Consider the following 8507-nt stretch of genomic DNA (forward strand, 5'->3'; position numbering starts at 1 on the left):
TTGAGGTTCCAAAACATGTAACTGATTAAACTAAATTAAATATTGGGTGAATCTTCTCCCATCCTGAAAATGTCTTTGGATGTCCGTGCCCCACCGCCACATCTTCGACACCCTCCGCGAGCTGGGCTTACCAGACGGCGTCATAGCTTCGGTGCGAGAGCTCTACTTCGGCTGCACCACGACCGTCCGCGCCACCAAAAGAGAGACCGCGGAGATCCCCATCCGGTCGGGAGTGAGGCAGGGCTGCCCCCTCAGCCCCATCATCTTTAACCTGGCCATGGAACCGCTCCTTCGCGCTGTGGCGGGCGGCCCCGATGGGCTCGACCTATACGGCCAGAAGCTGAGCGTCCTGGCCTACTCCGACGACCTGGTCCTCCTGGCCCCCGACGCCGCCCAGCTGCAGCAGATGCTGGACGTGACATCCGAGGTGGCCAGATGGATGGGCCTGCGCTTTAACGTCGCCAAGTGCGCCTCCCTGCACATCGACGGCAGGTGGAAGTGCCGCATCCTGGACTCCACCCTCACGGTCCAGGGCCAGGCGATGAAACACCTGCGCGACGGCGAGGCCTACTGCCACCTGGGGACGCCCACCGGCCACCAGGCTAGGCAGACTCCGGAGGAAACCATCGCCGGGATCGTGCAGGATGCCCGCAAGCTGGACTTGTCCCTGCTGGCCCCCTGGCAGAAGATTGACGCGGTGAACACCTTCCTTATCCCCCGCATCGCGTTCGTCCTGAGGGGCTCGGCGGTCCCCAAGACCCCCCTCAAGAAGGCGGACACCGAGATCCGGCGGCTGCTCAAGAAGTGGCTGCACCTGCCGCTGCGGGCCAGCAACGAGGTCCTACACATCCCCTACCGGCAGGGAGGCGCCAACGTGCCCCGCATGGGAGACCTGTGCGACATCGCAGTGGTGACCCACGCCTTCCGCCTCCTCACCTGTCCAGACGCCACGGTAAGTACCATCGCCGCCAGCGCCCTGGAGGAGACCGCCCGCAAGAGGATCGGGCGGCAGCCCGCCGGACAAGACCTGGCCACCTTCCTCAGCGGCTCGCTCGAGGGCAAGTTCAGCCGAGACGGCGGGGACTTTGCCTCGCTGTGGAGCCGAGCCCGCAACGCCACGCACCGCCTCGGGAACCGCATCGGCTGCGCCTGGAGCTGGACCAAGGAGGGTCGGGAGCTGGGAGTCTGCCTGCGCCCAGCCCCGCATGCCGACCGCATCACCATCACGCCCCGCATGAGGACCTTCCTGGAGAGGTTCCTGAAGGACGCCGTCTGCAACAAGTACGCTGGCGACCTGAAGGCCAAACCCGACCAGGGCAAGGTCTTCGACGTCACCTCGAAATGGGACGCTAGCAACCACTTCATGCCCAGCAGGAGCTTCACGCGCTTCGCGGGCTGACGCTTCCTCCACCGCGCCCGCCTCAACTGCCTGCCTCTGAACGGGGCCGTGCGCTTCGGCCACCGGGACAAGAGGTGCCGACGGTGCGGCTACGCGGTGGAGACCCTCCCCCACGTGCTGTGCAGCTGCAGGCCGCACGCCAGAGCCTGGCAGCTGCGCCACAATGCTGTCCAGGACCGCCTGGTGTGAGCCATCCCGGCCGGGGCGGGGGAGATCTCCGTGAACCGCACCGTCCCGGGCTGCGAGAGCCAGCTGCGCCCCGACATCGTCATCACGGACCACGAGGCCAAGAAGATCGTGATGGTGGACGTCACCATCCCCTTCGAGAACCGGCGCCAAGCCTTCACCGAGGCCCGGGCTCGCAAGCGGGAGAAGTACGCCCCGCTGGCCGACACCCTGAGGAGCCGCGGCTACGACGTGACGGTGGACGCGCTCATCGTGGGGACGCTCGGAGCCTGGGACCCCAACAACGAGAGCGTCCTCCGCGCCTGCCGCGTTTCCCACCACTACGCCAAGCTGATGCGCTGCCTCATGGTGTCCGACACCATCCGCTGGTCCCGCGACATCTACATGGAGCACATCACGGGCCACCGCCAGTACATCGACCCCTCCAGACCAGCCGCCGCCGGACCGGACCCGGAGGACGCCGCCGCCTGAACCGCCCCCCCACCGCTTCGCTTCGCGTCGAGAGGACTTCGCCGCCACGGACGACCCCGCCCCACCCGAAGAGGACCCCCGTGATCGGACTCTATGGACTGAGACGCTCACTCCGAGCCACTTCCTTCAACATCGCGGACCACTGTAACGGGTATGTGTGTATCTATCTTCTTTCCCTCTCAGCGTTGCGATCCCCCCCTCCCCCCTCCCCCTTCCACACCCCCCCACCCCCGGGCTTAGTTGGCTAACATTGTATGGTATGTAACCTAGTCGCGTTCCACTCCTCTCCCCCACCCTGGATTGTTAGTCCCTCGCTCGGGCGCTTTGTATTTCCATCTCAACATTGTCATCTTTTTCCTGGATTCCCCAACCAAAACATCTACTAATAAAAGTCAATCTCCTTGTCTGCTTTCTGATATTTTTTGGTTTCTTGACTCTTACCCTCATCTGTTTGTCCCGAGGAAATGATGCCCTCATCTGTTAGGGCTGCTGTGCTTTGTTCACTGATAGCAAAACCAGTAAGCTCTTTTCCAAAGGCAGAACCTCAAATTAGACTTGTCATTTTCATCTTCCCTAGTACTATCATATGAGAGCTGTCACACTGCTGTCCGATCGCAGCACAAGGGACCAGAATGGCAGGGTTAGAAGGGTCATTTAGCTCTCTATGGGACTGTTAACGTGAATCCAGCTCACGTCGCCCGATAGGCGGTGGTGAGGTGATAGTCACAGAGGCAGAGAGTAGTTGAAGGTAGAGGTTTATTTACTCACAGTGAGCATTGAGGAGAGAAACAAGATGCAGAGAAGTAGACTGCTAAGCATGTCGGGGCCAGCAATGAAGCAGTGTTCAGCGGTTGCTAATCATGAACGGGAGGCAGGAGCTAGGTGATCAGGCTAGCGTCCCTTGTGATAATCGAAGCGGGTGATGAACGACCTCGCTTGGGTGCAGCTGTGCGCTCCCTTATATCACATGGGTGACGTGCTCAACGGCGAGCTGGCTGTTTTCACCTATCATCTCTCAGGGTTCTGTGTTCAGGCCTTATTTGGCGTTGTAGACCGGCCGACCTCACCTATGTTGGTGAAGCTCTGATAACAGAAGTAGTGGTATGGCAGTGTTTGTTTTACCCTTTTGTGATGGTTGCCGGAAGGAGGGCAGGGCTCGCCATCTTGGTGCCTCGTGCATCGATGCCGCCAGTATGGTGTGCGTATGACAAGAACCTATGAAAGTCTTTTGTATCCAGATCACTAAAAAAGCATACATAAAAAAATAATTTTGAGTAGTGTCTTGCATCACAAGCAGCCAGACTTTTTTCACATTACACAAAGCCCAAAGTAGGCTTTTTATGTAATCCTCATCAGTGTCAATGGCTGCCAAAATTTTGTGGGCAAATATTAATCACCATTAGAGGAAATGATTCCATATTACCTGTTTTACTTCACTGGCTGGATTAAGGTTGTGGTATTTTGAGGGAGAAAGACCAACTCCATTACTTAGTATACATTTGTGCACAGAACAGTGATCAACAATTAACACAATGTGTCCATCTGGTGTGGTCATCTTTCTGTTCAAGCTCTTGATACATTGAGTGAAATGTTTGTGGCATCCATGCAAATGTCTGTCATTCTGAAACGATGACACTGTTTTTACTTTCTCTGACAAGAATGTGTAACTTTTATGTTTCTGCCATGTTCGTAGTGACTGATATTGAAACGTGGTCTTTTGGATATTTTCCCTAGTGCATTTTTGTCCTTTGTGGCAATAGGTCTTATGTGAGGCGCACGTATAAAATACGTTTCATCCTTACGGTATATCAGCGGATGTATGTCCTTTCAGAACTTCTAAGACAAATCTCCATTGATCAAGCTACTCAGAAAGTTGAAAGGCCAGAAGACTTTTCTTCACCCCAGATTCTTTTGTAGACAAGACCATGGTGATCCTTAAAAAGCTAAACCTTCAAAAGTTTCAAATAAAACACATGAGACAGCACATGTGCATTAAAAATATGAAGCATTTGCTGCCTGGCGCTGGACAAAGATTTTCTGTTCAATGTCAACATCTTTTGACTGCAGCTCAGACTTCTTTCACAATAAATGCACTCAGATATTCAATACAGGAAGCTGTTTATACTACATCAAGGAATAATGAATGTGTACCAAACAGTTTTTAGCATAAATGATGAGAAAGGGCTTAAAAGATTTATTGAAATAGGCAAAAGTTTGTTAATATCAACATATGTGGGAAAGAGTTCCTAATAACTTACACAAAAGGGACCAGGACCTTGTCTCCCTGCAATGAATAAGGGAAATAGACTGAGCTGGGGGAAATCCCATCCACAGCTGGGTAATCACTGAAAGCAGTTACAGATATTAAAAAATTCTCCCGTTTTGGGGAAGGAGGCAAAACAATACGGCAGGGGGTCGGACTTGATGATCTGCTCAGGTCCCTTCCGACCCAACCAACTATGAAACAACACCAGATTCAAGGGTGAATGAAGACAATTGAAGCTTATCAGGCAAAGCTGCTGAGCAATATACAACCGTAAAGAAAATAAGAATGAGAGCCAGGTATGTATGTAGCTGTAAATCAGAAGCAAAATCTTGCCTGCAATATTTTAATTACATTCCACTTCCTTACTCCTTCCAAAGGTTTCTGTGAGGAATAACCAAAAAAAAAAAAAGGAAACTATTTCTTGTTTTTGGTATCTATAATCCATAATATCTACTCCCTCCATTTCACATTCTCTAAAGTGATTTTAGATGCATCTGAAGTAAAAAAGTGACTGCTTACTTCATAGTTCATGTATAAGGAGCAGATGTTGCCTGCCTTCTGCCTGTCTTCAGACACACGTGAATAAATACCTCTCTCAGAAAAATTTTGTAACTTTCTGATGCAAATAGTCTTGTTCAAACCAAGTTTGTGTTTGCCTGACATTTAGGTTATATCTGAACGTTGAAGCAAAATTTCTCTGGTTCTGCCTAATGCATTCAAAAACACTTAGAGAAGGAACAAAGCCTTAAATATGAAACTTCAGTTTAAGTGAGTAAGGGAGTGTCTGCATTAGTCTTGGATCTGAGCCTGACGTGGTTTTGGTTCCAACACTAGAATAGTTCTGCTCATGTGATCTCTCCTTATCTCTGCCTCATACTTTCTCCGTAATTTCCTTCTCTTCAAAAGCTCATGCCGCTTTATATCATATCTGCTATTAATGATTCATCCCAACTTTCTATCATGCTCAGGTGTATCAGCTACATAGCTAGATGTATTTATTTATTTTTGAATATTGAAATGAATTCATAATAACACAAAACAGCCACTTGATACTGTGTTGCCTTGTGCCTTCTCACTTGTGACATGTATATTTATATTGAAATCTCCTCCAAATAGGGATTTTGTACGGTACCAGTAAAGGATGCAGAAAGAAAAGTTAAAAGTGAAAAAATGAAATTTTTATAAAATTTGGGAAGTAGCATTTGGGGTTGAAATTCATTACATGCCACTAATAGAATCCACTAAAGTCCTCCATTTTTAGAACCCTACTGAATTCATGGTGGAAGTGGGCTGCATGGCTGATCCTTTAATTTTGCAGGTTCCCTTGTGAACACCCCACCATTGCTGATTGGCTGACGGGTGCCAGTGGCCCTGCTGCTTGTTGCTGACCAGCGGGGAGGCAAAAATGGAGCCATATTTAAAGCTATGGTTTTTGCCTCCCTGCCAATCAGGGACGAGCAGCAGGGCCCCTCCACCAATCATCAGGGGTGGCAGGGGGTATCCAGAGGAACCTGCAAGGATAAAGCAGTCCAATTCCACCATGAATTTGGTAAGGCCCTTATACTTTGGTAAAGCAGACCGCAGCCAGCAAAGCCAACCGCACCTTGTCATGCATCCAAAGATGCATCTCAAGCCAGTCCAGAGCGGTGATACTCCCCCTCTACATGACGTTGGTCAGGCCAAAATTGGAGTACTGCGTCCAGTTCTGGGCACCGCACTTTAAGAAGGATGTGGCCTGCCTTGAGAGGGTTCAGAGGAGGGCCACCTGCTTGGTTGGAGGGCAACAGGGCGGGCCCTATGAGGAGAGGCTGAGGGACCTGAACATATTCAGCCTCAGCAAGCGGAGGCTGAGGGGGGTTTGGTGGCTGCCTACAAATTCATTAGGGGAGATCAGCAGCAAATAGGAAGGGCCCTATTCCCCCCAGCAGTACCTGGGGTGACAAGGAACAATGGCCAGAAGCTGCTGGAGAACAGGTTCAGGTTAGAAATTAGGAGGCACTATTTCACTGTTAGGGTGGCTAGGATCTGGAACCAACTTCCTAGGGAAGTGGTCCTCACTCCTACCTTGGGTAAATTCAAAAAGAGTTTGGATGACCACCTGTCTAGGGCTGTGTGATCCCAGCATGTTCTCCTGCCAGTGGCAGGGGGTCAGACTAGATGATCTGTTCAGGTCCCTTCTGACCCCAAACTACTATGAAACTATGAAACATTTTGTATGGGTATAAAGTAAGGGTGGCTGAGTTGGGCCCTAAATATTTGCCATGATTTCTTATTATTATTTTTTTCAGAGAGAAGGCTTCTGCCATGTGCTGCATTCTCATTCAATTCAGATTGACTTCCCTCTTCTTCCTCCCTAATCAGTTACCTAGGAGATAATTAACTAGCTAGCTGAGTGCATGGGGGCATGTGGTCATGGGAGGTATTTAGCTTCCAAGCTGGAAAGAGCAAAAAGACCTCCCATGGTACCTTCAGGACCTCGTGAAGCACAGCCGGCCATCTCTTTGACTGGGGGTCAATGACCCTTGAATTTTACAGCCTGAGTGAGTCGTGTGGCATTGCCAGAATTATGAGGTATCTGCTGAAAGCACCTGGACATTTCCTAGATTCTGGAGGTGACCTGACCAGCAGAGTTGAGGTGCCCCATCCACTGCCACAGCCAAATCTAGGCACGCAACTGGAAGTTCAGGGAAATAAAGCATCTCATCACCACCCAGGGCAAGGAGGTGCCAGCTCCAGTGCCAGCTCCAAATAGGGCATGGAATCAGGGATGTCTTCAAAGGCATTGCCCAGCAGATGAACACATAGGGGCCCAACATACACTGGTTGCACTGTCTCACCAAGACCATGTTGATAAAGAGGCAATATTTCTAAATGTTTAATGCTAGAAAGGCAGTCTGTGGGACAGAGGTAGAACACACTGTTCTACAAGGACCTGTGACACTCCCTTGCCCTGACAAGGGCAATTGACATCCCTCCACCCACAGGACCGGGGTGTTCCAGAGAAGGCAACCACAGGGACGCCTCCAAAGGATAAGGAGGCACAGAGAGGCCCTGGGACACACAGGGGCTGTGAATGTTCCATGATGGTAAGGTTCACTCCAGTTCCATATGACTGTGTTAGAGACACAAGCCCTAAGGGAAACATGGGAAGCGTGGGAAAGGGACAGGCAGCAGGAATGCTGAAACTGCCATAGGCAACCCCCTGCAGTCCTAGCCTTCACTAAGACCATTATGGTCAAGAAGCCTACAAAGGGGTTTTGGCTGGGCAGGAGGAGCTGGGAATGCTGGGGCATATGGGATGGTGAATCTCCCATTCCTCCCCCTGCCCCCTGCCGCCCTCACTGAAGCCTGGAGCCTAACCAAGGTGCCAAGTTCCCCCATTCTCCCCCCAGTCCCAGATTTAGGCACAAGCTAAGAAAGCTGCAGCTTAGGGCCAAACATTATGAGGGGCCTCTAAGCCAACTCCCAGACCAGAAATAACCATGAACCAGCAAACCATGGCCCTGCAGAGTCAGGTGGAAAGGTCGCAACTCCACAGCAGCTGCAGTTGAGGTTTGTCCCCCCCACACACACCCCTGGCCTGGGGGGGTGCAGGTATCTTTACCTGTTTTCTGGTCAGAAATTCCAGCTGCGGGGCTCCATGCGGTAGTCTGCAATTTGCTGGGCTGTGGCACAGAAAGTTTGGGAACCCCTATCTTAGGGCCCCACCCTGCCATAATCTGGCCCTGCATCAGGATAGGAAGTTTATGCACAGGTTCATAGGTGACTTGGGGTCCACCTACAACAGCCCTGATGTACCACTGCTGGCTCCTGTAGAGAGGCCATAGTGATCACAGGAAGGAGTGGTGGGGCTGGCTGCTGCCCAGCCCCTCCAAGCATGGTGAGCTCTGCTCCAGGGACCCTTCCCTGTGGGGACAGGAACAAGGGACCCCAGGATGGCATATGAAGGGAAATACTACCCACCAGGCCCTGAGTGGGAGATGCTGGGGTTTGGAAGGGGGGGAACTGGGACAAGAAATGTGGTGCATGGGAGCCACTGCCCCATGATTTGAGAAGGCAGGAAAGCATCCAGTGGGGCCCACTCTGGGGGGCAGCAGTGGGCTTGCGGAGCAGTTCCAGACTGCCCAAGACCCCATGTCAGTTCTGCCAGAGACATTTCCCACCCCCACCCCCATCTCCTGTCCA

The 8507-nt window shown here is 51.8% G+C and overlaps 1 pseudogene; it reads left to right on the plus strand.

Moving 5' to 3' along the window:
- The first annotated feature begins 541 nt into the window (after positions 1 to 541).
- Positions 542 to 2096, plus strand: LOC149868309 (uncharacterized protein T26G10.4-like; annotated as a pseudogene).
- Positions 2097 to 8507: the final 6411 nt, after the last annotated feature.

Source organism: Crocodylus siamensis, chromosome 3 (assembly GCF_052110815.1).
Source record: "Crocodylus siamensis isolate JL-2025a chromosome 3, ASM5211081v1, whole genome shotgun sequence".
Taxonomy (NCBI): domain Eukaryota; kingdom Metazoa; phylum Chordata; order Crocodylia; family Crocodylidae; genus Crocodylus; species Crocodylus siamensis.